This window comes from Chiloscyllium plagiosum, unplaced genomic scaffold, assembly GCF_037043375.1.
Source record: "Chiloscyllium plagiosum isolate Xiang-an unplaced genomic scaffold, Cpla_swu_hap1 HiC_scaffold_45, whole genome shotgun sequence".
Taxonomy (NCBI): Eukaryota; Metazoa; Chordata; class Chondrichthyes; order Orectolobiformes; family Hemiscylliidae; genus Chiloscyllium; species Chiloscyllium plagiosum.
The window spans coordinates 76,566,745-76,587,851 of NW_028270183.1; the positions used below are offsets into that span (position 1 = coordinate 76,566,745).

The 21,107-nt window shown below is 41.8% G+C and overlaps 1 non-coding gene across 1 annotated transcript; it reads right to left on the reverse strand.

The window, feature by feature from the left end:
• Positions 1-15,123: 15,123 nt before the first annotated feature.
• On the reverse strand, positions 15,124-15,196 carry trnar-acg (transfer RNA arginine (anticodon ACG)). The gene has a single exon. It is a non-coding gene; the product is annotated as a tRNA-Arg (tRNA).
• Between the last annotated feature and the right edge of the window lie 5,911 nt (positions 15,197-21,107).

A 21,107-nucleotide genomic window follows, 5' to 3' on the forward strand; every position in this document is an offset into this window, starting at 1 on the left:
AGGTCAGCATTTATTGTTCATTCCTGATTTGACTGGACAAGATGGTGATGAGTTGCTTTCTTGAACCATCGTTTCCGTGTGCTGACGGTAGACCCAAATTATAGGGGAGTGAAATCCACAATTTTGACCCAGTGATTCTGGAGGAACGGCAATATATTTCCAGAGCAGGATGGTAAGTGGGTTGTAGGTCTTTCCTATCTATCTACTAACCTTTTCCTTTTAGATGGAAGTAGTTGTGAGTTTGTAATGTACTGTTTAAGGAGCCTTGGTGAATATCTGCAGCGCATCTTGTGGATGGTGCAGACTGCATGTCTGAGTGTTTGGTTGTGGAGGGAATGGATGTTGGTCGATGTTTTATTAGTTGTGTGTTGCTGCTCAATTCAGCTGCTCTGTTCTGGACGGTGTTGAGCTTTTCAGTTTTGTTGCAAATGCACTAAGGAATCCTCAAGAAGGTTGTGATTTAAATGTCGCTTGCAACTCAGATGCTGACTAATCTGCTGTGCTTCTCCTGTGCATTGTTTCTTTAACACTGCAATCATCCAGGCGAACAGGAACTATCCCATCATGTCTCATTCTGTATTGTAAAGGAGTAAACAGTTGGTCAGGAAAGAACAAAAGAAAGTGAAGAACATTTGGTCAATGAGGTGAATAACGCTCTCGCTCGGAGAGTGAACAGCTGTTAGTGGAGACTGCCGGTGACAAATCATAGGTGGCGTGTCGTCGCAGGCTATGTGTTAGACAGGCTTTCGGGAATCACGGAAATCTCTGACTATGACCTGCTCTAGTGGCCACAATGCTTTTGGCTGCTAAGGTTAGCTTCTCAAAGACATTGTGACTTTCACTGAACCAAACAAAGATTTTGCACACATCTTTCAAATGTCCGTCATGAAGCAACGTTCCATTCTCATCCCATGTTTTTCAGAACATGGTCTGGAACCTTCAGCGCTATGGTACTCCAAGTCATCAACGAAATATTTTCCTAATTCCACCACCTCCAGCGAAATACTATTACCAAACATATATTCCCCTCCCCGCCCTTGTCCGTCTTCCTTAGGAACCATTCCCTCCACGGGACCGTGGTGCACTGTGCCTTCTCTCTCAACACCTCCCCATGGAAGCTTTCCCTAAAATCCCGGAATTTGTGACACATACATTCATAGAACATGAGAACGAGGAGCAAGACTATGCCATACGGGCCTTAGAGACTGCTTCGCCATTCAATAAGATCATGCCTGATCTTTCCATGGATATGCATCCACTTAACCAACCTGTGAAGGTAATCATTACTTCCTTTATTGTTCAAACAAAAATCAGTCCTAGCTTAAAAAAAACATTTATTGATGTATCATCAACTACTTCGTTGGACAAGTAGTTCCATAGAGTACTGCTCTGGTTGAAGGAATTCCTTCTCAATTCAGTCCAAACTCAGCTCGTCCTAATCTTGAGGATGTGCCCTCTTGTCCTAGTTTCATCCACCAATGGAAGCATGCTCTCTACTTCTATCTCACACATGCTCTTCATAACTTTATATGTTCCCATAAGATCCGGCCTCATTCTTCTGAATTTTCGATACAATCCTATTCCACATAGTCTCTTGTCATCAGTGAACACCTTCAAATCCGGAATTCTATCCGCCAGAATATTGCCCATTAACCCAATATTTCAATGTTCCTCTGCAAATTTTCACTGTCCTCCGCACACTTTGCTCAGCTACTCACCATTGTGTCAACCGCAGACCTTGACACGATGCGCATAGCTCCAAAATCCAAATCATCATATAAGTTGTAAGTAATTGCGGTCCCAGTACCAATCCCTGAGGCACACCGTTGATGGACAATAGAATATCACTGATTTATTCCCGCTCTGCTCTTCCTGTTGGACAAATAATCTTGAATCCATGCTCATACTTTACCCTTAACAGCATGCATCCGTTTGCTGTCAGCCCCTGAAGAAAAATTGTCGATGGCATTTTGAAAATCTAGGTACACCAATTCACTGGGTCCCGTTATACACCATGCTCGTAATGCCATCATAGAACTCGAAAAGATTTTTCAGGCATGACCTGCCCTTCTTTAACCCATGCTGCGTCTGTCCAGTTTCTGTCGAGATGCACTGCTATTTCTTCCTCGATAATAGACTCAAGAAATTTCTGCACTACAGAAGTTAAACAAAGTTCTATAATGGTTGGGGAATGGGTCTGGATGGGTCGCGCTTCGGCAGTCGGTGTGGACTTGTTGGGCCGAAGGGCCTGTTTCGACACTGTAAGTAATCTGATCTAATTCCTCATATTCTGTCTGCCTCCCTTTTTAAACAGTGATGTCATATTTGTGTTTTCTAATCAGAGACCAATGAATTTTGGAAAAATACCGTCAGCAAACTTCTTTTTAACACACCATCGCGTTTAACACCCTGCGATGTTAATTAGCTCCAATAATCCAACACAAGCTCTTTTGTTATAATGACTGTTCCCAAAACGTCACCAACCGTCATCACTTTGTCAATTATTGGCATGTAATTAATATTCTCCACTGTGAAGACCGACGCAAATGCCTGTTCAATGTCAAGGCTATTCCGCATATCCCATAAGTAAATGCCCATTCTTATCCACGAAAGTGTCAACGTTTACTTTTGCCACTCTTTTTCATTTTATATTTTAATAGAAACTTCTGCTCTCGATCTTTATATTCTGTGCTAATTTTAATGCCATGCTCTTTCTCACATTTTCTCTGCATTAAATTTCATTTGCCAACTCTCAGCCCAACACTGCAGCATACCCGTGTCCCTATGTAACCTACAATATCCTTCAGCACTATGCACAACTGAACCGAACTTAGTGTCGTCCGCAAATTTACGAACCCATTCTTCTCCGCCCCCATCCAGGTCGTTTATAAAAAATTAGAAAAAGCAGTGAACCCAAAACTGATCGTTGCAGTACACCAAAAGCAACTGAATTCCAGGATGACGTTTTCCCATCAAATAACACCCTCTGTCCTCTTTCAGCTGGCTAATTCCTGGTCCAAAGCACGAAATCCTCCTCAAGCCCATACCTCAGTATTTTGTGCAGTCATCTACCATGGCGAAATGTATCAAACGGCTAACTGAAATCCAAACGTGCATGACATGAATGGCATTATCCTCATCTATCTGTTTAGTCACCTGGCGAGTTTTAACAAGTTTGTAGCTCAGGATTAGCTTCCACATGAAGATTTGCTCGCTGAGCTAGAAGGCTCACTTACATACTTTTCTTTACCCTCTTGGGTAACATCTTCAGTGGGCCTTCGGGAGGCGTACTGTTCAGGCTTTCTGCTTTCTATTGACATGTTTGGGGTTCTTTGGGTTGGTCATGTATTTTCCTGTAGTGATATCATTTCCTGTTATTTTTCTCAGGAGGTTGTAGATGGGGTCCACCTCGATGTGCTTTTTGATAGATTTCCTGTTGGAATGCTATGCTTCTCGGAATTCTTGTGTATGTCTCTGTTTCACTTGTGCTCGGATGGATGCGGTGTCCAAGTCAAAGTGGTGCCTTTCCTTATCTGTATGTAAGGATACCAGTGAGAGAGGGTCACGTCGTTTTGTGGCTAGTTGATGTTCATGTATCCTGGTGGCTCGTTTTCTGCTTATTTGTCCATATGCAAAAACTGATGACATTTACAAAATACCGTGCAAGAACTAGAAACAAACACGACATTCGACAAACACTACAGTCGACTGAGGCAACACATCCATACTAGGACAAGCCAAACAGATACATGCAGAAGAATTCCTCGAAGCATGGCATTCCGACCAGAACTCTTCCAACAAACAATTCGAGCTCGACGTCATCGACTACCCTCTGAGGAAAAATAACAGGAAATGACATCACCACCAGAAATTACATCACCAACCCAAATAACCCCAAACATATAAATTTTAAACAGGAATCATGAACAGTTCTTCGCCTGGAGACCCACTGAAATTGTTACCTCGTAGGGTGATGAAATGTCTGGAAATGAACTTTCCAATTCATTGAGCAAACCGACATCCAGTTTAATGACCTACTCAAATAACTCAATAATGTTTGTGAGTCTCGACCTCCCATTCACAAAGCCGGCTTGACCTTCCGTCAGAAACTAATTCCAATCGAGATAATTACAAACTTTATCTCTCAGATCTTTTTCCAACACTTTACCCACAACCGACGGAAGGGCTAATGGTCTATAATTTCCAGGGTTTTCTCTAATGAGGGATTCTTGAATGAGGGAACAACGTTGACTATCCTGCAGTGTTCTGGCCCTCCACCTTTGGACAATGACAACATAAATATCAAAGTCGAAGGCTCAGAAATCCGATTCTAGGTTTCCCAGAGAATTCTAGGATAAATCCCACCCGGCCCACGGGAATTTATATATTTTCACATTTTCAGAGTTTGTAACACCTCGTCCTTGGGAACTTCAATCCGATCTCGTCTGGTAGACTGTTTCTCAGTATTGTCCTCTACAACATTTTGTTTTTCCAGAGCGAATCCTGACGAAAGATATTGCTTTTGCGCTTCCCCTTTCACTTCTGTCTCCACGCATTACTTACCACGACTGTCCTTCATTGGCCATATTTTATTCCATTCATTCTTTTAGTCCTTACGTAACTATGGAAAGATATAGGATTTTCCCTTATCCTATCTGCCAACAAATTCTCAACTACCATCCTGGCTCATCTTCTGTCGCTCTTCAGGTCTTTCCTGAACTTCCTCAGTAATCATGACTCCTGCACTTGACAATTTCCTCCCTCTCTGACAGTTACATACTTATCAAATACACACAGAACCTGCTCCTTGAATAAGCTCCTCAAGTCTATTCTACCCATTCCCTGCCGTTTCCTTGCCCAACCTGTGCATGCGTGATCTTATCTAATCGCATTACAATTTTCTTTCCCCCAGCAGCAGCGCTTGCCCTCCGGTGTATACCTATCCCTTTGAAAAGCTCAAGTAAACATAATTTAATTTTGGTAACTATCACCAAAGTGCTCACCTAGCACCAAATCCATCACCTTGCCATGTTCATTACCCGGTACCAAATCTAATTTGGCCTCTCCCCTTGTTGGCCTGTTCCATTACACAATAGTTAAGGAATCTATCGCAGATACTCAATACTCTTCTCATCAAGGATACCCTGACTGAGCTGCTTCGACCGATCGACATGTTGATTAAAATCCCGCATGATAATTGCCATACCATTTTTTCAGGTGTTGTTTATGTCTTTGTTTCCTGCCCTCCCCAATGTGATCTTAAAATTTGGAGCCGGTAGACTCCGACAGCCAACGACATTTTCTTCTTAGAACTTCTACTTTCCTCCCAAATGGATTCAAACTCCTTCTCCATAGAACGTATATCATCTGTCAGCATCGGTCTGAGGTTGTCCTTGAATGTTTGAGTTAAACCACCTTCCTTACTACCATTTCTGTCCTTCCAAATTGTCTCATGCCCGTGAATATTTACCTCCCAGTCTTGACTATGCTGTCTCCATGTATTTGCAATGTCTACTAAATTGTATTCGTTCGTGATAATTTATGCCGTTATATCCCCAATCTTCTTCCGAAAAGTACGAGCATTCAGGTATAGTTCCTTTATGGTCGCTTTCTTACACATTTATTAACAACATCTCTAATAATATCTTCTAAGCTATCATTTCTTCTTGCTTCTTACTTCTCCTCACTTGTCCATTTCTGAACTCCCTGCTTAGTACACAAGTGCTCAAATACACCTTCCAGGTGAAGCAACACTTTCCCTACTCTTCACACAATCCAGTCTAATAGATTCACTGCTCATATTGTGGTCGCCATTACCTTGGGAAATGAAGTCTGGATTGAATGACCGTTTTGCAGAATACAAAGTTCTATCGCCAAAAATGTCCCTAAGCTTCCAGTTGACCTCTCCTTTAGCAAAGAACCAAGTTTCCTTGCCAACGTCTCTATCTCACGCTTACTGCAGTGTTCCACCGTAGCTCAGCGCATGCTGAAAAAGTAACAGGCCATTTTCTGCTTGAGCACCCCGCGATCATCCATACCAATTACAATCATTTTAGAGGCCTGAAGTCTCCCATGTCCTGGCCCCCAACACACCCACCAGGCCTAGTTATAGCATAGCAGCCATTACACAATACTTACGGTTAATCATAAACAGTCTCCGTGAACAGTTGTTAATGCTCCAAACAAATCATTATCAATTCCTATGTCCAACTGTTAGTTTGACTCTTTCGGCTCTATCCCGACAGCTCGTTCACTTCTAATTACTGTACCCGCCCCCACATATCTTCTGCATATAGACCAAACTTTTCCTGGAAATAATCAATGCTAAGGACAGCGTCACTGCACCGAAAATGTTAACTCCGATTTCTCTTTCCAGCATCTTTTGTCTTGCCCCTGAGGTAGCTTGATACAGTGCTTGTGTAATGACCCCCTGCACATAAGACACAACTGTGTTAATCCTGAAAAGTTCTCTTGTTGATGAATCCCATTACAATGTGAGGCATTGGCATCGACTTCGTAGGTCAATAAATAAAGAAATCATGTGCTTGGATTTGTGCCGCAGTTCTATTCTGAATATGGAAAACAACAGAGAGCTAAATCTCGGTCATGTCAGATGGGAACAGATAGGAATCTCCACAAGAGATGGAATTAAGTGAATGTTTTTCAGTTAGAGAAAATTCACACCATTTCTCACTGTAATAGACTGTGGCTATCAAAACAAAATATTTTATAACCTCAAAGTCTTAATACAGAATTTTCGAGTTAAAATATCTGAATGTTCTCCTTCCAGTGTGACAGTAGAGTTGTGTCAGCAAATGGGATAACTTAGTAAATCACTTTACTTGTTCAGCAAGCGAACCGTCCTCTTGTGCTAAGATATAGGAACAGAATGCAGGACGTGGGATGGAAAGGTTCTGAAAAAGTTTGATATAGGGACTGATGAAGTGTTCGTGGTTCTGAGTGGCTTGAAGTGGGCATATTCCCAATTCAGGACGGATTTGTATCTTATGTTCCTCTCTGTCTCAATGGAGGAAATGTTTTACTTTCCTCTTTGAGTTTATAGTGGACTGGACTAACGCAGTTCCACTTTTCAGCAGGAAAGGGAGAGATAAACCAGAGAATCACACAGCAGTGAGTCTCACATCAGTTAAAGGGAACCTTTTTGAGCAAACCCTGTAGGAGAGAGTTAACTGCCACTTGTCCAGTCAAGGTTTCATCAGGAAGAGTCATCACGGCTTTGTTACAGAATGTCATGCCTAACAGATTGGATTAAATATATTTTATTGGCAAGTGATCGTGTTTTTTAACGAGGGCAGTAAAGTTGATGTTGTTTGTGTGGATTTCAACATAGCCTTTAACACGACACCACACTGGAGACTGGTAAGAGGATAAAAGTGAAAAGGGTTTTAAGGTCCCCTGGCAAGTTGGATCCAAACTTAATTTGGTGGTGGTTGGAAACAAAGGATGGTGATAGAAGGCTGTTTGTGTGATTGGAACTGGTATTCAATGGTGTAACACAAGGATGAATGCTGGGTCCCATGTCGTTTGTGGATGTGTGTCAAGAATATAGAACAAATTCGGGGGAAATGAGAAGCAGAGTTATCCATGATGCGAATATTAGCAAAATGGTTAATAGTGAGGAAGAAGGTCTTAGGATGGAGGAGCTCAGAGATGGATTTGTCAAATTGTAAATTCAGATAGGGAATGTTGAAATTAACCATGAAAAGCATGAGGTGATGCACATTGGAAGAAACACACCAACGGATTACTCAATGAATGGCAGGACACGAGGAAACCCAGAGGACCAGAGAGACTTTGCATGTTGGACAACATATCCGTCAAGGCAGCAGAACATCGTGACAATCACAACTTTATCAGTCAAGGCAATATTTATAAAAGCAGATAAAGTGGTGTCACAAGTAGACAAGATGGTGAAGAAAGTACTTGGCACGCTTTTTCTCATTTGTCAGAAAGTCGATTATCCAAGTTGGAATGTCATGTTGTGGCGATATAGAGCATTGGCGAGATCACATTCGGAATACTGCTTTCAGTGATGGTCAACTTCTACAAGAAGGATTTTGTGAAAATTGAAACTGTGCACAAATGAGTTACAAGGATGTTGTGGGGACCTGAGGGCTTGAGTTAAGCGAGGAGATGGGGTAGGCAGGGGCTTTTTCGCTGGAATGTTCCAGGCAGCGTGTAGGTTCTCACGGTTTATAAAATTATGAGGGGCATGGATAGGCAACTGGACTAAATGGTTTACGCAGGTTGGTGAAGTTCAGAACTGGAGGGCACAGGTTTAAGGTGACAGGCACTGAGACACACTAAATAAGGTATAGAGAGTGAGAGAATGATGGTTGATTTCCAACAGGCATTGCTTCAGCTCAGTGTTCGGTTTTAAAAATAAGCATTTTTTTCGTGAAAGTAGTTTAGTAGTTAAGTCGTGAATGGAACGTTAGGGATACTAAAATTGAGTGATGTACCAATGAATAAGTGAGTGGGTACAATATTGTCCAATGCACAATGAAATGGAGCATGCCATATTTATAAGGAACAATCAATAAAGATCTTTTAAATAAAATGTGATGTTGCAGGACTCTGAAATGCACATCGAACTGGCTGTGCTGGGTTTATGAGTCACATTGACTTTTCTGCAGGAGCATCAACTGATTTGGAAGGCAAAATGATATTTTTCATCTGTTCAGCAGTGGCGAAGCAAATATATATTCCTCCATTCCTATCAGCAGTTGGCAAGGTGAGCATGCATTGCCTGATCGAAACATTCCAGTCCATGAAATTCTTTTTATCTTTTGAGAAACAGACCGTAGCAGTTATTGAACTGCAGCTTTCTCTTTTTCTTTACCAATTTTAATATCCAAACATTCAGTTGAACTGACAGGATGCTGAATTCTACAACAATTATTTCTTTTCTCTCAGATATTCAGCCTCTGCATTTTTCTTTTCTTTAGTGATCTGAATGACCTGATATTTATGGGGAAATGAATGTTGCAGTTTGTCTCGCATGCGATAGAAGAATCAACTGAGTGGTGACAGGTGCATCTTAATTTTCCTATGCAGTTGAGCTGAGGTGGTGTCGAGTTAAAAGTGTGGATCCGGAAAAGTACACCTGGGAAGGCAGCATCCATGGAGTAGGAAAGTCGATGTTTCGAGCATAGGTTCTTCGTCAGGAATGTTGGAAACATTGACATTCCTGGCCCTCCGATGTTGCCTAACCGCTGTGCTTTCTAGCGGTATCCTTCCTGACTCTGATCTCTCGCATTTGCAATCCTCGCTTTCTCCTCAGGCGGGTTAGTGATAGATACTGTTCCGAAGATGTAACAACATGTTCATAATGATAGTTTGGATATGCAGTTAGAAGCTGATCACTGATGAAATTCATTTTCCGCCTCTCAATCTGCCAAGCACATGCAGGTCCTGCGCCTCCTTCATTGACATTCCCTTAACACCTGATGCCTGAAAGAAGAAGGTTTCATCTTCCTCTTGGGCCCTTGATGCCACATGGGAGCACCAGTTTCCTCATTCGCCCTTCCCTCACATTATTCTAGTTTCATGATTCCGACTCAGCATTGCCTTCATGACCTGCACATCACCTTTCCAACCTACCCGCTCCACCTCCTGTCAGAACTAGTATCTTATTCTCCACATTTATCTACTCCTCGCATTCACAGCTATCACGCCCCCAAACCCCCGAACCTCCCATTTATCTATCAGTCCCCACGGCCACAAACCTCATTCCTGTTGAAGGGTTTATGCCCGAATCATCAACTCACCCGCTCTCGCATGCTGCCTGACCTATTGTGTTTTCTATCACACACTGTCGGCTCTAAGTTCTCACATCTGACTGTCTCCACGGGGGAAGCATTGTGTAAAAGTCACATTATTGGAAACGTGCAGTTTCTGTGGCTTTCTAAGTTGTTAGTTTCATTTGCTCAATCGGCTCTAGCTGGAGTACTGTGTGTCTTTCTGCAATTATCATTATAGCAGGGATGTGATAGCATTGGAAACGGTGCAAAACAGATTTACCAGGATATTGGCTGTTCGAAGAGTTTCACTTATGAAGAAAGTTTGAAGGGACTGGGCTCTCACAAAGACGTTCTCTTTTTAAAAAAGAAACGGAACTGTACTTTTTCTCAAGGTTAATGTCTCTTGATATCTTTTTTATCAAAGGCATTTTAAAACAGTTCAGGCTCCGAATCGGATGAAGTGTTACAGAGATGAAAGTGTTCACTGTGAGGCCTTTCGTTTCTCCGTAAACAGCTGAGGCTTAAGCCCAAAGATTTAATGTTTTAGAAATGAACTGTATAATGGAAAAAGAGTGGTCATTTTGGAAAGTTAAATTCCGGTTTTTAGATCCTGCAGCAGTGGTGCTCTAACTAATAACCTCTCCCCTTCTGCCCTTCTAATTTTTACCTGTAAGCTTCTGTTTCATTTTTACTGTTTTTAAGGTGTTCTTTTTAGGATTGTTGTATATTTTCAGAACAGCATAAGTAAGTCTACTTTGGATAGACTAAGTCTGTGGGTATCCAATATTCTGTTTTTTGTTTTTCAATCCGTCATTTTGTGAATAATCTTTGTACCTAGCTTACTCGGGTAATTTTCACTGTACGCTTAACGAAATAAATATAACGTTACGGTCTAGGTTGTCAGCTTAATAACGTTGGAATTGTTTAGCCTCGTCCATAACAAATTGGAAGGTAGTTGATGGATTAAAAGAGCAACTGATAGGTGCTTGCGTCTTTATTTCGGGTGAAAGTGAGGTCTGCAGATGCTGGAGATCAGAGCTGAAAATGTGCAGGGCTTATGCCCAAAACCTGTTCTCCTGTTCCCTGGATGCTGCCTGACCTGCTGCGCTTTTCCAGCAACACATTTTCATCTCTTTACTTCCGGTGCTCATTTGGATTGGGGTAGGCAATGCTTGGGAAAGCAATGTCTCATTTAGGTACAAAGAGTTGTCTTGCTATGGACGATGTCAAGTTGGTAGTTTTACAAAAAATAATTCAGGCCGGGCTTCTGGAATTAGCAGGCATACTGGGGTTGTATTTGCCTCTTTCTGTGAGGAAAGGAGAGATCATTCCCGCAGTAGCTCAGCATTTAACTAAGCTGAAAAAATCATGAGAATTTGTAAAGATGGTTAAAATTTATTTGAAAATGAAGCAGCTTGAGTTAGACTCGAGAGATAAGGAAAGGACACCAGATTTGAGGCAGTTTGAGATACGATTCGAAGTAGAAATAGGGAAGAAGAGAGAGCAGCAGAGCAGAGAGAAAGGGAGACAGGGTTTGAACTTCAGAAATTGGCAATTATTAAAGGAATTCATATTAAAAGGCTGGAAATAAAGGCTGAAGATAAGCTTACTCTGGAAGAGCATATTGTTAAAACGACAAGGTTAGCAGCTGAAATGGATGATTGTTATGAAGTGGTCCATAAAACAAGGATGGGCTTCCAGAATCATTTTAAGTCTGAGGGATCGAAATTGGGGCAAAGAGAAATCCTCACGTGGAAAGGGAAGGTGAAATCTCTGTGAAAATCATTAGGATAACTTATCACAGGTTAAATAGGGAACTCTTGAAGGGAACAAGATCTGAGGATTTCATTACAATAAAGTAGGCCACATGAAGTCTGTGTTGGAGAGCGAGGGAAAGCACTGGAAAGTCAGATGCAGGGAAACGAAACAAGCCTGGATGTTTTGTTGGCATGGCAATAGAAAGCACAGTGGAGGGTGGAAAGCTGCATCAGAGTGCACAAGCCGATCAGAGGTTGGTAAGAGGGAAGTGCCACATCTGCTTTAATAATATACCTGCAAAGTTAAAGTTCATTTACCTTGGCCAGGGGTAGCAGATAGAGAGGTAACAATATTCAGGGACACAGGATCGTGCCTGTCTGTGATTCAGAAGGAGTGGAAAAAAATGTACTCCTGAAGAACTATGTATACGGGAATTCATGGTGGGACGAAAAATTGCTGAGTTATGTACAGTGAGGCTAGAGTGGGCAGAAAGAGTGGGGAATTTCTGGGAATTGCAAATGATATAGCTCAATCACCGGTAAGCGTGCTGCCTACTCCAGTTGAAAAGCCAGTCGAGATGCAGGCAAGTGCAGCAATGCAGGATGTTTATCAAGGAATTTTCCCAGATTGTGTCTTAACGCGATCACAGAGTCACAAGCTGAAGCAGAACAAATCAAAAGGCACGGCGAAGGAAGCTGAAATATGATTACAATTTTGTTTATCAGGTAAGTGGGACACAGCAGGGGACGAGCGTTAATAATGCAAGTATATTCAGCTCTGCTATGCTACTGAGTTACAGCAGAAAGATGAAAAATTAAAGCAGTTGGATCAGAAGACATGTACTTGGAAGGAGAGTGAATGCATCCCCGTGTGATATTACTTAGCAAATGATATATTAAGGAAGAAATGGAGAGCAACACATATTCAAGCAAGTAAGATTGGGCAGAGTTTATTTTTCCAGTAGGTACAGAAAAGTGGTGCTGCGAGTGCTGCATGTGCCACAAATTGGAGGGTGCGGAGGCATGATGAAAACGGAGGCTAAAATACAAAGACATTTTTACGGCCTGGCTTGCAGGGGAATGCCTTTGAATTTTGCCAGACGTGTCATACATTTCAACTAATAGGAAAACCATTGGAAATAATAAAGCCTGCACCTTTAATATCTATCACAGCGTTCGAGGAATCTTTCTTAAGTGTCTTCATTCATTGTGTAGGATCGCTACATCCAATAAAAGATGGGAATAAGTATTAATTAACAGAAAAAGGATGTCTTGACGAGATTTCCAAATGCTGTTCAATCGTGCAATATGACAGCTAAAAGGATAGTGGACGAATTACAGTTTTTTTAAAAGAACTAGATTAAGACTACCATCAGAGATACAATTAGCTCAAGGGTCAAACTTCACGTCAAAACTTTTCAAGGAGTGCATAGATAGATTGGAAATAAAACGATTCAAATCTACTGTGTACAATCCAGAAGCACAGAGTGCACTGGAAAGGTGACGTCAATTATTAAAGACTATATTGAGGTTTTATGGTTCGGAGTAGCCAGATTATTTCCATAAGGGAGTTGCGTCAGTGCTGTTTGCGATCTGAGATGCACCAAAAGAATCCACCAAACTAAGTCCATCTGAAACCAGTTTTGGGCATAAAGTAAGAGGACCATTAAAATTTATTAAGGAAAAACTAATAAGTCAGATTACAGAGACCATGCATTTGGATGATGTGTCAAATTTTAGAGTTGAACTAAATAATGTTGGGGAGTTGTCGAGAGTGTATTTAAAAGGATCACAGCAAATGGTGAAGCAGGAAGTGTATGAGAAATAAATAAAAATCACAATTTTGCCGCTGGGAATAATGCAATTATTTAAAATTCATTTGTTGGTGAAACTTTAAAGTAAGGTTTAAAATACCTTATCAAATTGAGAGGAAATTGAGTGAGGTTAGTTACTTGATAGGGACTCCAGTCATGAAAGAATCTCACAGAATGTGCGATGGGAATATGCTCTAACAGTATTTTGGCAGAGAACGAACGGAAGATGAGAATGCATTATTGACTACGACACACTGGGAAGGACCAATGTCAGGGAATTCTGCATTGGACGTACCTGAAATAAAATTGGATAATGCAAAAGTTGTCCAAAATTGGTAAAGTTATTCAGTTATCTTCCAGAAGAAAATCGAAAGAGTTATTACTCTTGCATGGGGAGATCTGCTGAAATATACAGGGAATTAATAATCTAATTGTAGACGATATAAATATAGGAGATGCTGTTCTGACTCTGGAACATCCTTGCAGGCATAACCCTTTAAAGTTGTACAAGTTCATAAGGAGATATCACGTATGCACCAAAATGGCATAACCGAAGTGAGTTTCAATGAATAGAGTTCACCCAGCATCATGGTGCCAAAGCCAGAAAAGACCCAACAGTTATGTGTGGACTACCACAAAATCAATGTTGTTAGAAAGACTGATGCGTATACATATCTGCAGTTGGAGGACTGTGTGGAAAAGATTGGAGGAGCAACTTGCATTTCTTAGTTAAACTTCCTCAAAGGTTACTGGTAGGGAACTTTGTCAGAAAGATCAAAGGCAATTTTGTAACGCCAACTGGCCTGCAGAAATTTAAAGTAATGCCGTTTGTACGAAAAACACTTCAGCCACATGTCGGAGGTTAACTGACAGGGTAATTGCCGAATACGCAACTGATTGGTGTATATTGTGCCTGGTGACTTTCAGACTCTCGTGGATTGAATATTTACAGCATTTATCGGGGTTTTTTGATCGAATTCGGAAGTCAAACTGGTTTGTAAACCTAGCTGAAAGTGAATCTGCCAAAGCCAAAGTGACCTTCCTGGGAAACGTCGTTGAACACGGACAAATAGCCCCACGGGATGCGAAATCGAAAGTTACAGGGGACTTTTACACATTGTTGACGAAAAGAGCAGTACTAAGGTTCTCCGCATTGTGTGGTTTTTGCTGAAAGTTTGTGCTGAATGTTAGCAGTGGGACTACTCCATTCACCGAACTGTTAAAAACAGACAAGAAATTTCAGTGAACACAAGACTTTCAAAATGTTGTTTTTCTCAGAGCAGATCTGATTGTGAGGAGACATGATTGACGTGTACGAAATAATGAGGATCAAGGAATTACAGATTGAAGGAAACATTTGCTCTTGATCGATCACCAGGGTTTGTAGATTTCAGATAAGATGCAGAAAGCTTTGAATAGACTGGTAGGAAAACTTTATCAGTCAGCATGTAGGAGACTCGAGAAATCACACTCTATAAAGATCAGTTGGACAGTTAACCCTTCATTCTTCTCTGATTCCACTGGCCAAAGAGTTTCGAAAAATGCTCAAAGCAGAGCATCACCGCGAGCAACAGTTATTCGATCGGTGGCTTTATGAAATGGAAAAGTGCCCATAAGTCACCTGCGCGACTATTCGGCTTCCCTCCTGTGATGATGCTGGGACATTGACTCTCATGTTCTCAGGTACATTTAATGAAGGCATTCTCGTTCCTGCAGATGAGGAGCTCACACCTTATTTCGGGTTTTGAAAAATCAGTTTTTAAGCGTGATTAAAATCTACCCTGCCTGCGAGCCAGGTAGGATTCGAACCTACAGTCTCCTGATTCGTAGTCAGGCGCGTTACCCATTGCGCTACTAGCCCGATGCACGGCCTTAAGAGCCGTGATGTTAATACGGACACGGTTAATAGCAGTCATATTCACCAGTTGAACAAGCAATAAAGATAATCACTGTCACTGCTTCGGTCTAATCTTCATCACCTTTCAAAGCAACGAATTTTCCCAAAACAAAACACATATGTCCTCATGAAGCTTCCATTCACACTCTGTCTGCTCAGTCATTTAATGGAATGTGATGTGATGAATTTCGAATCCACTTCTTCAGCATCACTGACGGGAATGTGAGCCTAATCACCACATTGTATATACCAGTTAATTTTCAGACGTTTCGAGTACAGTAGCGACTTTTGCGAATATGCAGGAAAGTGAATACTGTGAACCGAGCAAAAAATCCCTTCATGGAAATTAATCCAGTGCAAAGTCAAACATATTAGAACGGCAGATGACGTAAACATTCCTCTGCATCTCTCTGCACAGATGCTTCTCTAAGAATTGACTCTTTGCAGAATTCTTCTTTGTAATTTAGACTGTCCCAGTTGTAGATATTCTTTCAATCCACAAACAAGTATCCTGCTGAAAACTACTTACTTAAGAATAAAATAGTTGACTATCTATTCTACCAGCTGATGTCCCAAAGTTCCGTGTTCCATGTGAATACAAGTTCTTTCAGGTGAAATTGGAGCTCCCAGCCTGAAGTCCCACTGCTTCTTGATGCGTGGGAATTGAAGCCGTTGTCGTTAAGGCGGGTGCTTTTAGCCTCGATATTTCACGCGCCTCTGTATCATCAGAGAATGGCATTACGCTCACCAATTGCATTTTCGCAGCCACATGCTCGCGCTGATCGCCATTACCATTTCCAATTAGTTTTGGGTGCACTGCAAATCAATTTCTCTGATTCCACGCCCTTGAACTGGGATTATATGGCATGCCATTATATGATTATGTCAATAAGTGAGGAAATTGGTGAAGTAACCGATGTTAAAATACACTGTTATTGAGAAATACATTTCAGCGATACCCTGCAGTATCCCATGACCCTTTGAAGTTTTGTAGATATCTCGCAAACGTAACATCCTACAATCTCAGTGTTGCAATTTCTACAGTCTCTCCGGACATAGAAGCTATATATATGCAACCGAATCTGAGTTCCCACATCTCAGTCACTGTTTGACAAGTATTCCTTTGTGCGTGTGTTTCTGTTCTTGGCATAACCTCTGCCCCGATCCTTATTGCTTTTTGCATCGTGCTTTTCCATGTGGCGCCAGGATAATGAAATGGTTCTTCCTTGGCATTATAAACACAGCAAGTTCTGCTCGAATCACAGTGACAGCAATCGGCATTTCCCGTTTTACTCCATGTAATATGTGCTTAGCAAACGCTGAGAAAATCAATCTTTATTTTACATGAAAATACGTGGTGATAAGTTTCCTTCTTCAAACACCCGCTATCTCACATCTTTGCGTTTCACATATCATAACCACCCTTTATCGGAGAAATCTCTCCCTCCCACAAGAACTAATTCGCCTAAACGTCCACCCTCCCATTTCATTGTGGTATTGCACAATATAATACTCACATTTACACTGTTCATTCTGCACTGCTGCGGTCACTGTTTTGGGTGAAAATGCTCAATCCCGTGGTCGACATCTTCAAGCAATTCAATCCATTTCGATGCAGCTGTTCTGTAATTAATCCTCATGGAGCAGCTTTTACTGACACGGACAATAGATTACTGGAACATCAGGCTCAGGATAAGTGCACAGCGCAGGATTGAGCAAAAGATGTTTTATTGGAAACGACAAGTTTCTGTGGCTTTCTCCAGTCAATTATTTCATTTGTTCATTCGGTTCCCCCCAAATATTGCGTGCAGTTCTGCAATTCACATTACAGGAGTCATGTGATCGCACTGGAAACCTTGCAGAAATTTACCAAGTTGAAAGGTTTAGGTTATGAAGACAGATTGTTTTGACTGGGGTTGTTTTCTTAAGGCAGAGGAAACTGTGAGGATACATGTTTCATATGCACTAAATAATGAGCGACATGGACAATGCAGACTAAAAGAAACGTTTTCTCTTGACCGATCAGCAGGGGCGTAGACTGAAGTTAAGAGGTGGAAAGGATTGAGGAGATATGCAGAAAAATCTCATCAGCAAGCGGATGGTTGAATCTGGATTCACTGTCTGAAGGGATGCGCAGAGGCGAACCCACATAACCTTCAGAAATACACGGATCTGAACTTGAGTTGTTAATGCATACAAGGCCAAGTGATGAAAATGAATAAAGATAGTCAAGCGATTGCATCTGACGAAAGCATGTACAACGACCTTGAGGGCTGTCATTCTACACATACGTGGTATTCGTGTAGCTGTCCATGGTGGGCTAGCAGGTCCACTTTTTTCGCTTTCTTCGCTGTCACCCGGCTTTGATTCTCAGTCCGGGAGTTGGGTTTGTTTTGATCATTTCGGCTTCAGAACAGTCAGTTTTAAGTGCAGTAAAGTCAGCGCTGCCCGCAAGCCAGGTTGGAATCGAAGCTCCACACAGTAGATCTGTAGTTAGGTATGTTATCCATTGCGCCACTGGCCCGTTGTATGTGCTACATTGTGCGGTAAATTAACTTGTATGTGAATTTGAAGCCTGCCAGTCTTGCTCTTGAACCAAGTCGAAACTTTAACTACAATCTCTGGACCGTAACCAAGCGCATTATCCATTGTGACACTGTGCTCGCACGTGCTTGAGGTTGGCATTCTGCAGAGTTGTGATCTAAACACAGACATGACCAATCGGACTCATGTTCAAAGTTGAATAACCAGGAAAAATAACCACCGTTACTGCTTCACTCCAATGATCCACTCTTTGTGCAGCGGGAGGTTTTGTAACGAAAAGTCATTCATCCTCATGAAACTTCCATTCACTTTGTGTCTACTCAGCCATTCAATGGGATCTCCGCTCATGTGATGAATTTCAAATTCACTGCACTGATTTTGCTCCATCACTTTTGATCAACTAATGCCTAATCACAACATCGTATTCAAGCTAATTTTCGAAGTCTGAAAGTATTTTAACGGCCTGTGCGAGTTTACAAGAAATTCAATAAAATGAAATTAGCAAAAAAATTCTCTTTCTGCCCAGAGCATAGTTAGCCATATGGGATAGCTCAGAGAGCGAAAACATTACCTCCATTTCTCTCAGTGCAGATGTCAATAGTATCTGCTCCAGATACAGTTGGAACTTCCAGCTTGATATCCCAGTGCTCCCTGCTTCGTGTCAATGGAAGCTGCTGCAGTTCAGGTTGGAGCTCCCAGCCTGATGCGACGTATGCTACGTCAATAGAAACTGCTCCACGAAATGTTGGAACTCCCAGTCCCCGGCATTTCAATTCACTCTGTACTTTCGGTGAAATATTTCACACTCAAAGATTTCATTTCTGAACTCATATCCGCTACCTCATCCCCATCCGCATTTCCAGTTTGATCTTCGCTGCTGCACCACACAGTTTCTCGTATTCCAGGTCTGAAACCTGGCACTATATGATATTCCACAGCAATGGTTTCTTCCTTGCATGACGAAATTGCTAAAGCAACCGATGGTAAACTACATTTCTTTTGCAGAAATATATTCCAGCAATTCCCTGCGCTATTCCCTGATGCTTTCATTTTCTGGAGGACTATATCAATCTTCGCCTTCAACAAACTAAGTGATGAAATATCCATCGGCTCTAGAGATACCGAAGTTAACCATTCAGCCAACCATGAGTTTGCATTTCTCAGTCACTGTTTGTCAATATTCCTACTGTTCATGTAGTCCTGTTCCTAACATATCCTCTGCCACTATCTTTACTGCTTTTTGCATCATGCTATTCCATGCGGTGCCGGTATCGTGCAGTGGTTAGTGCTTTGCGTAGTGGCAGCAGAAAGCTCGTCTCCAATTTGACTTCCAGTATTGTCACTTGTTACCGTTTTATGCAGAGTAAGACATGCTTCACAAAAGCAGGAGCGAATCAATCTTTTTTGACATGAAAATATTCGTCGAGGTGATGATTTTGCTCCTTCAAACCCTAGCCCTTTCACATCTCTGCTGTCTATGTATCAGGATTTAAACGCACCACTTCTCGGAGATTTCTCCCCATCCCACGATCACTAACCCTGCTTTAGGTTCCTTCTCCAATTTCCCTGAGGCATTTGGCTATCAAGCACTCGCATTGACATTGTTCAGTCTGTGCAGCTGCAGTCAATGTTGTTGGGCGAACGTGACCCAATCCCACAATTAGGACCTTAAAACCAATCGATCCATTTACATACTGCCGTTGTAAGTTACATCAGTGCTCATGTAGCAATTTTTACTGACATGTTCCAGAGATCACTGGAACATCAGGCTCAGGAAAATGACACAATGCATATTTAGCAAAGGGTGATTTTTTTTGGAAACGATCAATTTTTCTGTTCTACTTTCAATGGAGAAGAGGAGATTGTGAGGAAACATGATTGAAATGTGCAGAACAATGAGAGATAAAGGCATGTTCGGCTGAAAGAAATGTTTCCTCTCGGACAAACGCCAAGTGGAGTCGATAAATGTACGAGGCAGAACGTTTTCAGTAGATAAGCAGGAAAACCTTTATCCACCAGTGGTGATGGATAAATCTGCAACTCATTGTGATGAAATCAACACAACCTTCAGAGATATTCAATCTGTATTTGTGATGTTAAGGCATACAAGGCAAAGAGATGGAAAATGGAATGAGGATAGTGAAGCGGTTGTTTCTGCAGTGAACGCGTCCAACACATTTGAGGGCTGTCACACTACGTGCCTCTGACCGCTGTACTCGTCCCTGGTCATGTCGTGGTTCTGAATTGGCACTTTTACCACTGCAGCCCTGGTTTAATTCCCAGTAAGGGCTGTTTTGTTCAGCATCAACAGCGTGGGCATCTGTGATAGGATTCCTTTCAATGCTTCGAATCAATCAATGTCTCCACGAACATCAGAGTTAATGTTCCAGCCTCTTAAAGAAGGAGAAGGTGCCTCGGCACTCCATGAACCAACATGAGACTGAGATATTTATTTTGTTTCCTTGCCATTACTATGAGCCGCAGCGATTGGGTCGATGGCTCTGTGAAATTGAAAAGTGCCGATTCGCAGTGTGTGGGACTATTTGGTCTTCCTCACTTGTGATGACGCTGCGACGTTGACTGTGATGTTCTCCGGAATGTGTACTCAAAGGGATTCTCGTGTCTGCATATCAGGAGCTCAAGCTTCATCTCGGCTTCAGAACAATGAGGAAGATTAGGTTGTGAGTGTAATGAATACCTGTGTTAACCTCGAGCTAGAGCGGAGTGAAATCTACAATGTTCTGATCTTGAGTCAGGCACGTTAGACTTTGAGCCACTTGCCCCATATGTTCTTCACGCTTTCATGCTTCAGAGTTTTGATGTTAACAAGGACAGGAGAAATAGCAGTCATATTCAAAAATTTAACCAGGAAAGAAAATCACCACCACTGCTTCAGTCCAATCCTCCCCACGTTGTGTTTCAGCGCGCTTCATAATGAAAACATATCTGTCATGGTGAAGCTTCTATTCAGCCTCTTGTCTGTTCAGTCATTGAATGGGATCATCGTTGATCCTGTAAATTTCAACATTAGTTTCCAGCTTTTCCTCCATAAATCAAGATAAACTCGAGCATAATGGCAACATCAAATAGAGTCATAGAGTCAGAGAGATGCACAGCATGGAAACAGACCCTTTGGTCCTACTCGTCCATGCTGACTAGATATCCGAACCCAATCTAGTCCCCTCTGCTATCACCCCGTCCATATCCCTCCAAACCCTTTCTATTCGTATATCGATCCAAATGCCTCTTAAATGTTGCAATTGTACCAGCCTCCACCACTTCCTCTGGCAGCACATTCCATACACTTATTACTCTCTGTGTGAAAACGTTG